Genomic DNA, 17,401 nt, shown 5'->3' on the forward strand with positions numbered 1-17,401 from the left:
GTATCCAGGACTCCCTAGAAACCTCTTCCTCAGGAAATATGCCATTTCTAAGCATCAAGGTGTGAAGGAGGAGATTACAAGGCAGTTGGAGGATTAAAAGCCAGTGAGTACAACAAGCACTGCCTGACACTACCTTGTTACTGGATAGAGCCTTGGAGCTGCACCAACTCATTAGAGGGATGTAGTTGAGAGAGATATAGGGAAGGCATGTAATAGGCATGGTGTATCTATCTCATCGAATATTTCAGCATCCCAAACATTATACAGGAACATTTATAAATGGGACATAAAGGTACAGGTGTCCCGGTCTCAGAAGACCAGAAGGACCTCCACAACACTTTCATGTTACAGGGTTTTTATACCACTTTGGTTGTATAAGGTACCTCTAATAATGGCTGAGTCTAAATTCTCTACCTGCTCAGTTATTTAAAGAATTAAATTCATTTAAATCAAGTAAAGAAACAGTAGGTTTATAGCAGCTCATAACTGCTTACTTTTTTAAAAATTTTTATTTATTTATTATTTTTGGCTCTGTGTTGGGTCTTCGTTGCTGCGCGCGAGCTTTTTCTAGTTGCGGAGAGTGGGGGCTACTCTTTGTTGCAGTGTGCGGGCTTCTCATCGCGGTGGCTTCTCGTTGCGGAGCATGGGCTCTAGGTGCGCGACCTTCAGTAGTTGTGGCGCACAGGCTCTAGAGCGCAGGCTCAGTAGTTGCGGCACACGGGCTTAGTTGCTCCGCGGTATGTGGGATCTTCCGGAACCAATAGAACTTTATGTTCCTTCCTTTTATCAATTTTAAAGGTTTAAAATGCTTTCGATTTTTTTCTTCTTTGACAAAATCAAAGAAGGACTTTTATCTATGACGTCCACACTTGATATTCTCAGTCAGAAGTCATCTGCCCAAGGAGGGCCTAGCATCTGAGGCCAACAGTCACATCCATGTCCCTCAGATAGGACCCTGTATCCTGGAGCTCAGGCTCCAGGCTCTGCTCAGAGGCTCTCAGAGGCTCAGCATTGTTGCTCTGATCAGCCCAGCATAAAGGAAGGCTCTGTCGAGTGAGGCCTGACGTGAGAACGTGAGGCATGATCAAGCAATGGAGAACTCTGTTCTCCTGCAGAGATCCCAAACTCTCTAAATAACCCAACTCAGGGCCGCAAAGTTATGCTTGGGATTTTATCCTGCAATCTCCAAACGCTCAGATGGGCCATGGGCTTCAACTGGAAGCCTTAGTCCCCCCAGAACTACTGGCCCTGCCTGGCCTATGATGTTCTATCCTCTCCTTGAACTTCCTATCTTAGGTGTCTCTCTGACCCAACCAATCTCACTGAGAAATGTGAGCAGGGGAACAAGAAAATAAAGAATCATTCTTTGAGAGGCAACTTTTGGTTCCAGCTCCAACACTTAAAGAGCTTGAGGGTCATTACTCCAGTCTTTAGAAGAAGCGAAATCTGAACCAATTGAAAGTCAGTGACTTTTCTTGTAGCATTAGAGAATTAAGGTCACAGGGCAAATCACTCCAAAATCTTCATAGAGGGTGAATGCAGAGAATCATAGTTGAGGTCAGCTTACCTCAAGCAGAGGCCACTGGAGCCATAAATTGATAGGAACACTTAAAAGGACACTTTGACAAATTGCTAGAGGATGCACATGGGCTAACATGAGAGCGAGAAACTCCTAGGGTCATTATCTTAGGGGGGCCTCCACCTATTCATGGGTTTCGCCTATGGGAACCCCACCAGGTTCTCACAGTGAAGAGCCATGAAAAATTCTGATGTTTCTGGTGGAGGAGTGTGGGAATGGGAAGAAAAGTAACAATTTTGAAAACATTCTGAAATATCCCCTGAATGTTCTCCATAACAGAAGCTTACTCCGCAGAGGAAAAGACTACCAGAGACTTATCCCACATGGGAGAAGGGAAGTTATCCAACTCCAGTTCCCTCTAGCTTTCTTATCTCTTCTAAAAAGTGAAAAGAAAGAAAGAGAGAAAAGAGTTAGAAACATCTGTGAATAACCCAGGGGCACAGGACCACTAAACGACAGATTTAATCATATCCCCTCCCCCCCAGCTCCTTACTACCACCTCAACAGGGCTCCAGTATGGTAACAGAGGATCATAGCCGAAAGAGCTGCAAGGCATAGGCTCTATATAAGGAGGAGACTTAGGGAAATCTGAAGACACCAAGGGAGATGAAAACAAGGACACTATAGGAAATTGAAGTCTCTGACATATACAGCTACAGTAAATATTAAACACAACCAACACCTACCTGGATTAACATAAAACTTCACACTAAGGTCTGTTTACTTCAGTTCCTATTACCCAATACATTATGTCTGGCTTTTCAACAAAAAATTACAAGGTATGATAAAAAGGCAAGAAAAAACAGTCTGAATAGATAAAGCAAGCATCAGATCCACATTCAGATATGACAGAGATTTTTGAATTGTCATACATGGAATCCAAAATAACCATCGTTTCATGTTAAGGGCTCTAATGGAAAAAGCAGAAACATGCAAGAACAGATGAGCAATAAGCAGAGAGAGGGAAACTCTAAGAAAGAATCAAAAGGAAATGTTGGAAACCAAAAACACTATAACAGAAATGAAGAGTGCTTTTAATTGGCTCATCTGTATATTGCCTATGGCCAGGGAAAGAGTAAGTGAGTTTGAAAATATGTCTGTCAGTAGAAACTTTGCAAACTGAAATGCAAAGAGAAAAAGAATTTTTAAAAAAACCTTTAACTCAGAATATCCAAGAACTGTGAGACAGTTTCAAAATGTGTAATATACATGTATTTGAAATACCAAAAGGAGAAGAAAGAGAGAAGAGAGAATAAGAAATATTTGAAGAAATAACAGCCCAGGATTTTCCAAAATTAATGACGGATTAACCATAGATTGTGGGAGCTCAGAGAACACCAAGCATATAAATACGAAGAACGTCTATACCTGGACATATTTTATTAAAACTGTAGGAAGCTGAAAGATAAAATCTTGAAAGAATACAGAAGAAAGTAATATCCTGCCTCTAAAGGAACAAGGATAAGAATTATGGGCTTATCACAAACCATGCAAGCAAGAAGAGAATTGAGTGAAATATTTAAAGTGTTGCAAGAAAAAAAAATCACCCTAGAACTTTGTGTCTAGTGAAATTATCCTTCAAAAGTGAAGGAGAAATAAAAACTTTCTCAAACAAAAACTGAGATACTCATCAGCAGCAGATTTGCCCTGGAATAAATGTTTAAAAAGTTCTTCAAGGAGAAGGAAAAGGACAACTCAGCTCTACATAAAGGAAGGGCAAAGAAGGAATAAATGAAGGTAAAACAAAACTTTTATTTTTCTTATTCTCAGTTGACCTAATAATACTAATGATAGTGTATTGGGTGATTATAGTATATGGATAAGTGAAATAAATGACATCAGTGTTACAAGGGACAAGAGGGAGGAATTGGGAACTCTGTTATAATGGAACCTGCACTACCTATGAAGTGGTATAATGTTCTATATAAAAGTGGCCTTAGATTAGTTGTAAATGTATATTACAAATTCATGGGCAACCATGAAAATATTTTTTAAAGAAGAATACTTGACATGCTAAGAGAAGAGAGAAATGGAATCATATAAAGTGCTTGTTTAAAATCAGAAAAGGCAGAAAAAGAGAAGAAGAAAAAAAGAATACACATAATAAATACTAAACAGTTACAGATATGGCAGATATTAATCCAACTATATAAAAAAATCACTAAATGTAAGTGTTCTAAATTCACCAATTAAAAGACAGACTGTCAGTGGATAAACCAAGATCCAATTATTTGTTGTCTACAAAACACCCACTTTAAATATAAAGACACAGATGATTAAAAGTAAAGGGAAAGAGAAAACTGTACCATGGTAACACTGATGAAAGAAAGCAGGAGGAACTATATTAATTTCAGACAAAGCAGGCTTCAGAACAAGGAAAGTTATGAGGGATAAAGCGGGGCAGTACATAACAACAAAGGGGTCAACTCTCCAAGAAGACAACAATCCTTAACGTGTACAGTCTAACAACAGACTGTCAAAATATGTGAGGCAAAAACTGGTTCAACTGCAAGGAGAATTAGGTGAATCCACTGTTATTTTTGGAGACTTCAACACCCCTCTATGAGAAATGGACAGGTTCAGCAGGTGGAAAATCAGTAAGGATATAGTTGACCTAAACAGCACCATCAATCAACTTGATCTAATTGACATTTGTAGAATACTTCATCCAACAACAGAATATGCATTCTTCTCAAGCACACATGGAGCACTGACCAAAATAAACCACGTCTTGGGCCACAAAACACACCTTAACAAATATAAAATAGAAATCATACAAAGTATATTTTCAGACCATAATGGACTTCAACTAGAAATCAATTACAGAAAAATAGCTGGAAATGCCAAAATGTTTGGAGAGTAAACAACATGCTACTAAAACATGGGTCAAGGAAGAAATATCAAGAGAAAAAATATTTTAAACTAAATGAAAATTAAAATACAACTTGTCAAAATTTGTGAGCTGCAGAAAAAGCAGTACTTAGAGGGAAACTGATACCATTGAATGCATCTATTTGAAAAGATTTAATATCTTTGAGGGACTCTGGTTTGCTGACCTGATCGATTTCTCCCTGTTTCCAAAATATTGGGAAACATGAATTCCTCCTTAGGTAGCACAGTGCCAGAAGAAGGAGCCCCACCCAATACACAAAGGCAAGGATGGGGAAACCTAGGAAGTTGAGCTGGAGCTCAGCCATGGTGCAGTAAGGCTCCTCAGACAAAGAAGATGGTCCAGATCATCAGAAGTGCGTTGCTGCCTCAAGCATCTGGGCATTGAAAGTGCACATTCTAGACTAGAGTTCTAGGCCCACATTACAGAGGTTAAGCGTAAACACCAAAGGTTCTTGAGGGTGAGGGAGGGGACAACACAAGAGAGAGAAACCCACAATCCTTCCCCCACCATCCAACCCAGCAGATCTATCCATCCCTCCAGGGCCCTTTAGATACCTCTAACCCACCTTCCAACCCACACATTTACATACCATATATTTACCTTAGTGAAAATTTCTATTTATTCCACACGTTACCCAGATATTACCTGAGACCCTTTTACTGCTTGGTGATCTACCTTTGGACCCCACATAATATTTAAAACTCTTCTATGCCAAGGGATTTTTACCTCCAAGCCTTCAACTACAGCTTCCCCTCATACATAATGTGTTCTCACCTGTATGAAGCCAGAAACGTAGTCAGAAGAAATATACGCCCCCATATCTCCTCAAAAGAATTCACATTCACCAAAAAGTGTAAGAGTGCAGAGTAGCCTGTACCAGTGAACAGGAAGCATGACAAAAAGGGAAACAAGGGCATGGCACACCCATGAACCTATGGCAAACAACTTAAAAAGCTTTAGTAGTTCTTTTTTTCCTAAAATCCCTCTTCGGCTATTTAGCCCCCTAAGGTTCTCAAATCTAGCCTCCTCCAGCCATACAGTGTCTCATCCTGCTGCTTGCTCTCTCTTCTGAAAAATCCCTCTCAAAACATTTAAAATTTTTTTCTTTATTTTACAGAACACAACCCGAAGGACCAAATACACCCTGATTTAAGGAGTGGGCTTCTCTTTAACATAACTTCTAATGAGCACAATATTTAGCAATACGTTTTAGCTTTTTGGAATCACACTCATGGTTACTTCTTCTATGAAAAGTTTTATGATTTTTTTCCCCATCTACTTTCTTACTTGCCACCAAAATTCCTGTTGGCATCTCCATACCTTTTTAAACAATGATGTCATTTTTGTCGATGTGTATATGTATTTATTTCATCTCCCCATGCTAGTCATTTAATAGTTGTAGCCCTTGTGCCTTCATTATTTAGATTATAAACTGCTGAAATTAAGCTGTGTCATTTCCTTACTTTGCTTGCCTGTATTCCCTCGTTGAGTCTGATGAATCAGTCTTGACCCCAGATACCTAATTCTCTCCCTCCCCTATGAGGAGGATACTAGTAATGACAGCTCCTTTCTTTACCTGTCTTCTCCTGCATCCACAGCTCCACTGTTGTCTGTACCCAAAAGGAGGGTCCATTTCAAGCCCACTCCATCTCACATACCTTCCTCCCTTGACTGCAGGAGGTGTATCTGTTCAGAAAAACCCCTCCACATATCTTTGTATCTCTGGTATTGTTTTTTTTTTTATAGAAAGTTTGGTCCTGACTGTCCCTGAGGTCCCTAGGATTCACAACTGTAAAAACATCCTCTAAAGTCTGAGCAATATAAGCTCCACCAAAAGAATTTCCAGGATAGAAGGGGTCATAAAAATGACACATCAAATATATTCTTCAAAAAGTGGCCTTGTCATAAAAAAAGAAAGACCGAGAAACACTGATCCAGATTAAAGGAGACTAAAAACACATGACAACTAAATGCAGTCTGTGATTCTGAATCCTGTAATGGAGGTTTTGAAAAAAAGCCACAAAGGACATTACTCAATAAATTGACAAAAATGGAATATGAATGGGAGATTAGTTAAAAGTTTTATGTCATTGTTAAATTTACTGAAGGGGAAAACTAACTGTACTGTATGTAAGAGAATCTTCTTTTTCTTAAATACACAATGAAATATTCAAGGAGAAGGTGCATGGTGCATGAAATGTATTTTCAAATATTCAGAAATGTATGCATATTTTTCATATATGTGTGTGTGTGTGTGTGTATTCATATATAGAGAGAGTGGAGGCAGGAAGGGAAGGAGACAGAAACAGAGACAGAGAGAGGAGAGAGATCTCAAATGGGTCAAAATGTTAGTAGGTAAGTCTGGATAAAGGGTACATAGTTTTTACCATCCATGCATCTTTTCCACAAGTTTAGTTATTTTCAAATAAATATATTTTAAAAATGGACCATTGCCTGCTGTCCTGGATTTTACCTAAACTTTGGGATTTCTGCCTTTGATTCTTGCAGCTACCACCATCACCATACCCAAACCCCAGAAATGTGTAATGCCAGCTTCAAAAGTTATCTCACATTCTGTCCCAGGCAAGAAACCTGGGACCCTCTGCACACTTCAACAGGATTTTACAAAATGCTGAAGAAGAGCACCACACCCTCCCCACCAACAAATGTTTTTAAATTAAACACAATACAAAAAAAAAAAAGAAGGGAAAATAATCAACGTGTTTACAGCATGGAACCCCTGGCTTTTCTGATCTGGTGCCACCAGGTCATCCGTCTTCTGGCGTTTTGTGGTGTGAAATGGTTTGCCAGCACTTCATCTGCTCTGCTCACCAGTTACCATTCCTCCACCAGATTTCCATCTTCCAAAAATGTGTTGACATCTTTTGTTGTATCCTCTCTCCTAGTCATCCTTAAGCACTTATTCTTTTTAAATCCTTTGTTTGAATAGTTTTATTGAGATATAGTTCACATACCATACAATTTACTCATTTAAAGTGTGTAATTCCAGGATTTTTAGTATACTCACAGATATGTGCATCACAATTTTAAAAACATTTTCATGACTTCAGAAAGAACCCCGTAACCTTGAGCTATTACCCGCCACCCTTCATCTCCCAGCTCTAAGCAACCATTAATCTACTTTCTGTCCTCTCTTGGCTTCCCTATTCTGAATATTTCACATGAATGGAATCATACGTGGTTATTTGTGACTGGCTTCTTTCACTTAGCATGTTTTCAAGGTTCAGCCATGTTGTAGGATGTATCAGTGCTTTTTAACGCCAAAAGTATTACACTGCATGGATATACCATATTTTATTTACCCATTCATCAGTTGATGGACATTTGGGTTGTTTCTGCCTTTTAACTCTTATGAATAATACTGCTTTGAACATTTGTTTACAAGTTTTTGTGTGGACATATGTTTTCATTTCTCTTGAGTACATACCTAGAAGTGGAGTTGCTGGGTCACATAGTAATTCTATGTTGAACATTTTGAAGCGCTGTCAGACTGTTTTCCAAAACAGCTGCACCATTTTTCATTCCCACAGGCAGTGTATCAGGGTTCCAGTTTCTCCGCATTCTCACCAACACTTGTTTTAATCTGACTTTGTGTTTCTCGTCATTCTTGTGTGTGTGAAGTGTTATATCATAGTGGCTTTGGTTTTCATTTCCCTGATGGCTAGAGATGTTGAACCTCTTTTCACCTACTCTTACTTTTTTTTTTCATCTACTCTTGCTTTTAATGTCATTTGGGGAAAGAGAGAAGATAAACAAGTGTGTTTTATCTACTGTGTTTAACTCGGAACACAATAGCTCATTTTAACTATGTGACAGGAAAAATATTTTCTTGTAAATATTTGAAAACACATATAGTAATGTCAAGTCTTTATCAACATGCCCAGTTTACTACTTCTGTTCTCTCTGCATGTTATAGTTACTGTGTGATTAAGGGAAAGCAATATTGTGCACTGAATTTGACCTGTAAGATTACTTCTTATATGGGGTTGAGGGAGGAATTCATTCAAATGACTCCTTAGGGTTTACTAAAAGGCAGAGCAGAACTGATTGCCAGAGCCTCTAAAGCACAATGCTTTTTTGTCACCAATGCTGTGTACATCTGTTGTGAATAACTGTGTACCACAGGTGATAAGTATCAAAGAAATGTGAGAGCTCTGACATGGGCACATAGCATATGTCTTAAGAGATAGATGACAAGGTGTTTAAATGGGCTTTTGCACTTTAATCATAGTGTAAAAGATGGGATGTAGCACACATGCCAAATGATAACTGTGAAAGCTGGGTGAGGGGTGTATGGGAGGTTACATTGTTCTGTCTGCTTTCGTGCATGTTTAAACATTTTTTACTAAAAAGCTTTAAAAATAATAAAAGATGTAGAGTGACTCATAAGGAGAGGGAGGGAGCAAAAGGATACCTGGCCAGGGTGATCAGTCCATCAAGACTAGAGTTTAGCTATCTCTCAATAAGGAAATTTCAGGAAGTGTAATTCCTTTGACGTTGGGAAAGAAACTTCTTTCCATATAACAGGAAGGAAGAAGGAAAGGAGGAATGGGAAATTTTTTTTTTAAGGATTTTGATGAAAATTTCCCATCTCATGACTTCTAGTTCCTCTGTGAATGGTGGTTTGGCACATCTGCTGAGCAAGTGGAGATGGCCTAAATTTGAGAAAAGTGAAGGAGATTTGAAATAGATTTGAGTAGCACTGGAGAGAAAATGGACTAAGGAAACAGTGACCTAAGTTCCATTTGTTTTGTTCACATGTTAGTAAGCATGGAATAAGAATTTGTGGAATGGCTGCATTATTTCCAGGTAGCATGAGGGCTGAATTTATCATGGCATCAGTAGACTTGATTGTGAGATTTAATCCAATAGTCATCAGCTACTTATGGGAAGGTATTTCTGGAAAAGGCAGAGATAGGGGATTTTGCCAGACGGGAAGGATTAAAGGTGATTGGATGGGACCTATTTGTAGTGGAGCTTTTTAAATGTTGCTCACCTGATAGACCACCAAGCCTACCTTGGAGAGAGCGAAAAAGAAAACAAGAGCTTGGTGGATAGAGGAAGAGTAAGTGGAAAAACGACCTAAAGTTGAAAAATTAACAAGTAGTATATAAGCTGGGAGGATGGAGGATGAGGCCAAAGGGTGGAATGTCAGACTGTATTATTCCAGATGGCAGAAGTGTTCCTGGTAATAAGCTCTACAGTGTGGCAGTGACTGCACTGGAATGGAAGTAAAAATGAGATGATGTAGGAACAGGGAAGCTGGGTTACTGATAGGTCTATCCACATGGAGGTTAGAGCCCTCCACCACTCCTCACCTCTTCATGTTCCCCACCCTGGGCCCCCTCCCACCTTTTGTCCCTCTCCCGGGGGCTCCACGGAATCTGCCTTCTCTGTGTGACCATAAGCTTCAGATATTGTAGGATCAATGTCATAACTCTGGATAAGAAAATAAAAGTAGTGAGAGAAGGCTGTAGTGGACATCTATTTTTGTTTTTTTGTTTTAACACCCAGTATCCATAAGTCTTTCTGGAAAAAACTACCTCAGGTGCTCTCTAGGATACTCACCCTATTTTTGAGTCCCAGTCTGTACAACTAGAGTTGCCTTCCCTCTAGACCTCACTGTAAGGGTGGGTATGTGTGCAGCCTTGGCCAAAAACAGGAGGTCCATGGTAAGCCCCCAAATGTCTGATAACCCCAGTGCATAGTCTAGGACTCACCTCTGGTTCCTGAGCTGCAGGTATCCTGGGGAGGTGTACCACGGCTCCACCAAGGCTACTAATATCAGTGGTGGCACCTTCATCTTGATTGGTGAACTGTACACACTAAGGGCAGTATCTTGTATATTCCCATCAAGCATAGATGGAAGGAAAGCACCATGATCACCTTCCCCAAAGAGGGGGATGCCATCTTGATGACATCCTTGGAGATACTGTTTTAGTACTCAAAGACACCCCCATGCCTTTTTGATATAAGGCATCAGTGTGCCGTGCAGTTCTCTGGTCAGCCTCAAGGACATGGTGCTTGGATCAGATTGAGGAATGGGGGAGCAGGACAGGGTCAGAATATGGGAATGATGAGGCATGAACTTTGTTCCACCAGTAAGGACATTCTTTCCCTTCACTTTTTCTTTCTTTCCCACTCACTTTAAGACATCTTTTGCTTACTCTCAGCTGTATTTTACCCTGGGAGGTAGGTGGCTGCCTGGTCAACATTCCTACCACTGACAGCTGAGTGGTGTTTTTCCTCTGCAAAAAAAAAACCAGTCATCAACTGAGCAGCCTGAAAAAATATCCCGGGAGGGGAACCACTTCCCCAGGGTGCCTTTCTAGTAAGGAAACCTCCATGTCAAGTTTAAAGTATGCTCTCCAGATACATTAACATGACCCACATAACAGATTCTTAAGCAGCTGCTGTGCTGTTCCTGGACCCTACGGCAAGTAGCCCAGGGTCCAGTAGAGCAGCACCTCCGCCCAAATAGTGCCATTCAGGGTTCAGCCCCCTCTAGGAGCCTCTGGTCACTGAGTTCTAAATAATGATTAAGCTGTTATTTCTTCTTCAGCATTATTTTCAGAAAGTATACCTGTACTTAACGCTCCTCAGGTATAAAAGACCTATCTCCCCTACTTCTCTAAAGGATATAAAACATTCAGTGAGGGGGGATATGTGGGCTGCTATACATTTTCAGTAAGGCTAAGCTAAGCGGCAGAAGACAAAGCCCACCTCCTCAAATTGCATCAGGGAGGAAATGGGCTTTGGGGTGGGGCGGGGGTGGTGGCCGGGGTAGAAGGGGCACAATATCTATTTCTCAGCAAGAACTCCAGAGGACTGGTCACCTTTTAGCCAAAGCCAAAGGAAGCAGTCAGTAAGAGCTGAACTATCTCCTTCCTTTCCCTTACACATAAGCCCTGAGTTACCCAAAACCCATGCCCCCAACACAGTACACAGTACACAGAAAAGATACACTATTATTAGATAAATATTTATTGGGGAGAATCAATCATCTCTACAAGGAAGGAGTTATTTCTGGATGGGAAGTCTTCATCCCTGGAAATTCTGGGGCAGTGTTTTCTGTCTAGACAGTAGAGACAGATGTCTGAACACAGGGCCTTCAGCAGTGCTGAGCGCAGTGGTGGGTGCCTGGCCAGCTTGACGCCTGCGGGTGGGGCTTGGATGGGGCACAGGCTCCCTGTGGGACACTGGTGGGGGATGTTTGTGACACAGTCGCTGGTCCTTGAATGCCACAACTTTCTGGGGGTGTCTCTTCTTATCTCTGATCTGTCTTGTACTACTTGGAGGATAACTCTGGCCAGCAAAGATAGCTTCTTGATGGAAGGACTTGATATTTGTCAGTTTACAGGAGGGAGCCCTGTGGTTGAAAGGATGCCCCTGGACAGGCTCTGTCCAGACCTGCACTTGCACCTTTTGCTGAGTTTTCCTAATCTGCACTGGGGAAGGAAGGGGCTCTTGAGAGTAGGTGACATCCATTGCATACTGACACCCCGGTTTCTCATCTAGGAACTTCCTGATGCCTGTCGCGATTTTCTGAGCTTCAGTTGTCCCAGTCAAGGCAGCTCTACTTTTAACTAGGCCTCTGTTCTGCACAGTTGATATGGGGCTGCCCTTTTCCTGGGCATCTTCTTGCCTTTTGTATTTTATCCCAGAAAAAAGCCATTGCAAGAAGTGCTTCATTCTTTTTCTGATATGGCCTTCAGGAAGAGGCTGTCCCTTCTGTGATAGGATCTGGGAAGACTTGCTCGCAAGTGTCTTCTCTAGTACCATCTCCTGAGTAGGGAAACTCTTCCTCCTAAGTTGGGATGTCCCGAACCCTTTATCCCCTCGATCAAGCTCTTCTGCCTTGGGCTCCAGAGGGCTCACTCTCTTTGCAGTTGGTGAGAAATTCTTATCCTGGCACCTCCTTAAGGCATGCTTAGGGACCCAAGGTTCCTGCTGCTGCTCCATCCTGATTCCTCTGTCCTCCAAATGGACATGCAGCACCTGGGAAGCTCCCATGTCCCCACCTGAGACACCCTGGGCATGAGTCAGTGAGGCCTCGTAAGTCAAGTTATCTGAAGCAAGGGATGTGTCAGTGGGTTGACCTTGAGCCTGGCTATGCTCCCTGTTCTCCAGTTTAAAGTTCAACTCACTGAACAGTTGTTCTTTAAGGTCTAATGATTTAGGATCTTGGGGAACTGGTAATTTGGGTGGGGGGCTTCCAGTGGTCACGGTAGTTTCTACTTTATTCTCATTCACATTTATCATTTGGGAGCTCCCTGGCTTGCTAGTTGCCAACATGTCACTAGTTTTTAATTGAAGAGTGTCAAGCTCCTCAGCCGTGAATACCTCGCTAGACCATCTGGGCATTGAAACAGGTTCTGACTTCTCCACCTTTTTGCCCCGTTGCATTTCTCCTTTATCACTGGAACGCACACTCTTATGCTTCGGCTCATATCTGGCCCCAGCTTGCTTTGCAAGCAGCTTTTGGGGATATCTGTTGGCTAGTTGAGTCTGTCTATGACCTGCTTTCCCTGTGATGCAGAGGGAGACAGGCAGACGAGTCTGTCTGGCATCCTTAATTCTCTGAACACCCTCTGCCAGCCCACGGTTGACATCAGAGCGTGGTTGTCTCAGGACCCTCTGTCCTCCTTTGCCCACAGGTGAGGTGGCAGGGAGAGAACGATCCAGGTCAGGGGCTGAATTTGTTGTTCCCACTTTGTCTCCATGGAGAGATGCAGAGCTTCCTCTCAAGGACTTGAAGCTCCCAGATTTGGAGTCTGCCTCAGAAATCACATTGGTTGAGGAGGGCAAGTTGGCTTGAGACAAGGACTGGCATGAGGCATCTTTCAATTTAAAGATCTGTATGGATTTAAGGACCTTGCGGGGAAGGGCCCACAACATCCTCATATGAAACCTTTTAATATGGGCTTCCAGCATCTGTTGTGGACTGGAATCAACAAAAGTCAGGTCCTGGAAGGTATTCAGGGGGTAGGCCTCACCCACTGATGATGGCAAACTTCTCTGTTTTGTTCGGGTGTGGGATTTCACAGAAAGAAGCAATGTTTGCTTGATAGCATGCCATGAATTACGCACTGTCTCAGGGAGCCGACCCTCATGTATGTCCTCCAACTTCTTGCTCAAATGTCCTTTTAGGACATTTTCAAGTTGTCTCCGACTTAGACTCTTTGCTGACACCCTTGAATTTTTCTCTGAGAGACTCACCATCTGACTGTTTAGGTCTTTCTCAGAGTCATACCCCAGATCCTTACCTGAAGAGCTCTTTGGGTCATTCAACAGGTGATCTTTTGGGCCATTCTCTAGGCTGTGTCCCACATCTTTCCCCACATCTTCCTCTAGCTGGAACATTACACCAGGGCTTTTTGGAAGTGAGTTCTCAGGAACAGGCTTCAGTAAGATGGCAATTGATTTAGATTGAGTGACAGATAAAGTGCAGTCTGGCTGTGGTGAAACAGACAGAGCTGGTGGTGCATGATGACAAGCAAAAGAATCGGGGTGATTCATTGCCTGGGACAAATCTGATAAGGGGTTGATATCTTGGGAAAGGGTGGGGTCAAGAGAAAAAACTGTATCCGGAGACAAAGTGGCCTCTCGTGGGAGAACAGGACCTGCTGTCTGAGTGTCACGTGGTAGGAGACGGGGAAAGGCAAGGGGTTGGGGTGGGGAGTAGTCCACAGGGAATTTGGAATCCAAGGAAGGAAAAGGCTCTGGTGCCAGAGAATGACCCAATGGGGAGGGTGAAAAAGAGTCAGCTAAGGGGGTCATTGGGTTAGGGGAGAGAACGGAGGTGGGCAGTGTGGTAGGCTCAAGCAGAGAGGCTGGTGTTAGGTCCCTTGGAGGGACTGTTGAGAAGGCAGGGGACAGAGTAAACGATGACTCAGTCACAGAAGCTGTGGAAGCCAACGGGGACACAGAGGAAGTAGAATCTTCCAGGGCCTCTGCGAGTAGCAGCCGACTGACCTCAGCAGTTGCATTATTACACACCTCACAGAAGGGGTCTGGACATAAGAGTTGACGCAAGCGGGTGGTGTCATCGTGCCGGCCCAGGGTGCTGCAGAAGACAGGAAGTACAAAGGTGCAACCAGGACCAGAACAAGGAAAGGGGGACCTGCTGGCCTGGCAGGGGTGGGGTCACTGGAAGCCTGCTGCCCCTTCACATTGCTCCACATCCATGAGTTCACAACATGCTCAGTAGCCCTCACCTCAAGGCCTTCATCACATACTCATTCCTATGCTACCCCCTGCCATGACTACAGCAGGTTGCACTGAATCCCTGGAATTGCATAGAACATGCTAAGGGGGGATCAGGAAAGAAGGGGAAAGAGTCACCTTTTCAGAATAGAAATCAGCTGCGTTTTCTCCTCTGTTTCTGTCTGGTGACATCTCCAACCTGAGAAACCAGGAGAGTGGGTTATATGTAATGAAGGTAGAAGCATAGGGATAATAAAGGAGTCCCCTTATGGGAAACCCTTGGGATATTAGACTCTGAAAGACCCAAGAATTAGTAGATGAGGTCAAATGGTCAATGATATTAACATGTGTATGTTGCTTCTTGTAAAGTACTTTCACATGCATTTTATCTCATGTGATGCTCAAAACCACCATGTGAAGCCCAGAGATCAGTGTTGCCTTAGAGAGGGATCTGATCATCCAGGAAGTCAAAGGACTTTTACAAAGTCAGGACACAGAAGTTCTGAGTCTTGACATCTCACCTGGCCACCTGTTGGGAAACACCCATTGCCCAGGTCCATCACTGCTTCATGCCCAGCGATGAGCAGAGCAGGGAATCTGAGAAGTGTCTCAGGCTCTGACTGCCTTCCCACAAGCCTCTCCTCTGAGAACTCTGGTCTCTGAGAGAAACTGTACCTAGCAGTTGACATCCTCAGAGATCAGAGACCTTGGATCTCCTGGAAAAGGCAGGAAGGGTCACCCTTGGAGAGTTCAGGTGGGATAGGCAGAACCTTACCTTTTGGTGTTCCACCTTTCCTTCTCCTTTTGGCTCTGTCCTGATGCTGAGAACAAAAGAAAAGAATGAAGGGCTGGGGCTCATTTCTCTCACTCTTCTCTAGGAAACTCAGATATTCATTATCCATGAATAATATGACTCTCTTTTAATTAACAGAACTTTATGTTCCTTCTTTTTATCAATTTTAAAGGTTTAAAATGCTTTCAATTTTTTTCTTCTTTGACAAACTCAAAGAAGGACTTTCGACTATGAGGTCCACACTTGATATTCTCAGTCAGAAGTCATCTGCCCAAGGAGGGCCTAGCATCTGAGGCCAACAGTTACGTCCATGTCCCTCAGATAGGACCCTGTATCCTGGAGCTCAGGCTCCAGCCTATGGTCAGAGGCTCAGCATTGCTGCTCTGATCAGCCCAGCACAAAGGAAGGCTTTGTCGAGTGATGCCTGACATGAGAATGTGAGGCATGATCAAGCAATGGGGAACTCTGTTCTCCTGCAGAGATCCCAAACTCTCTAAATAACCCAACCCAGGGCCACAGAATTACTGTTTGGGATTTTATCCTGGAGTCCTCCAAACACTCAGATGGGACATGGGCTTCCACTGGAAGCAGCCGCAGAGCACAGGGAGACCAGGTCGGTGCTTTGTGACCGCCTGGAGGGGTGGGATGGAGAGGGTGGGAGGGAGGGAGATGCTTGAGGGAAGGGATGTGGGAACAGATGTATATGTATGACTGATTCACTTTGTTATAAAGCAGAAACTACTAAAGAAAAATGCACACACACACACACAAAATGTGGGAATAGAAATGGAAACAACAATAAAGAATCTCCGTTGGGGGCTCACCCAGGGCTGCTTACCTTTCGGATGTCTTTGGTTTTACTAAAGATAGATGAAAATGGCAAGCGCACCAGGTACCACAGGAACAGAAGAAGCAACCCCAACCCGCACAGGACGACGAGGTTTGGGTCAGTATCCAAGGATGTTGAGTCACAGCTCGGACATGGGTCAGTAAGCTGTTCAAAAATGAGAGAGCGTTCCATTTTCTGAATTCCGTTTTCTGAATCACAAGGCTGCTTGAAGTTACTGAAGTTATTGAGCAGTCCCAGGCCTGCATCACAGAGCACTGAAGAGTCACAAAGGGTTTCTGAGTGTGGGGGAGGGGACAACATGGAGAGGGTGTGTCCACGGCCCCTCCCCCACCCACCAGTCCAGCAACCCCTTCCGCCCCTGCTGGGCCTTCCAGGTCCCTCTGCCCTACCCTGCCATCCTATTTTCCAACTCCATCCTTTCATGGTTTCATATATTTACAGTAATGAAATTTTCTGCTTGTCCCATCGGTAACCCAGATACTACCTGGGTCCCCTCTACTGTTTGATAGAAACTTGACTTGGGTCTCACCAATTCCACTGCCTTAAGTGTCTGAAATACTGTCTGGAATTTTTGCTTGTACCCACACATTTATACTCAGGATCATATATGTCCTTAAATCCATCTTTCCTATAGAATCTTTTCACTACGCAAACCCAGTTCTAAAGAACTTAAAAGTTCTTTTATCCAGTTTTGTGAATGTTGAATAGGGAATTTTGCTTTTTGTTGCAGTCAGCCGTTACCATCTTCAGTCAGAGGGGCTGACTCAAATAATTAAAATGAAGACTTCATTGTTCAACATTCACAAAACTAAAGTTACTATAAAATAAATGTAAATAATTAAACTTTCACGAGATCTTGAGGATAAGTCTGTAGCACTTATTTTTCTGAAGTTAGTGAAGCTTAAACTGCATAAAGACTTTTAGGACATGCTACACACACACACACACACACACACACACGCACCCTTTGACAAACCCATCTGGTATTTTCAAATCTAAGAATAAAGTGTTTTCTCATTTTATTCCAATCTTCCATCTTTTGTTTTGACCCTACTTCTT

General features: G+C 42.7%; 1 long non-coding RNA gene across 7 annotated transcripts in view; it reads left to right on the forward strand.

Annotated features, from left to right (window-relative positions):
- LOC308611360 overlaps positions 1-17,401 on the forward strand; it is a 180,667-nt gene that overhangs the window by 87,384 nt on the left and 75,882 nt on the right. Inside the window, exon 3 of one of the 7 annotated variants that reach the window (XR_014014859.1) lies at positions 16,359-16,382. The exons of 5 other annotated variants lie outside the window; for them this stretch is intronic. This is a non-coding gene — a long non-coding RNA (uncharacterized lncRNA). Of the gene's footprint in view, positions 1-5,589; positions 5,613-16,358; positions 16,383-17,401 lie in introns of those variants that run through there. One more of the 7 variants, XR_014014860.1, reaches the window with a different exon arrangement.

The sequence above is a fragment of the Mesoplodon bidens genome (genome assembly GCF_964165515.1).
Source record: "Mesoplodon bidens genome assembly, contig: HAP1_SCAFFOLD_72, whole genome shotgun sequence".
Classification (NCBI taxonomy): domain Eukaryota; kingdom Metazoa; phylum Chordata; class Mammalia; order Artiodactyla; family Ziphiidae; genus Mesoplodon; species Mesoplodon bidens.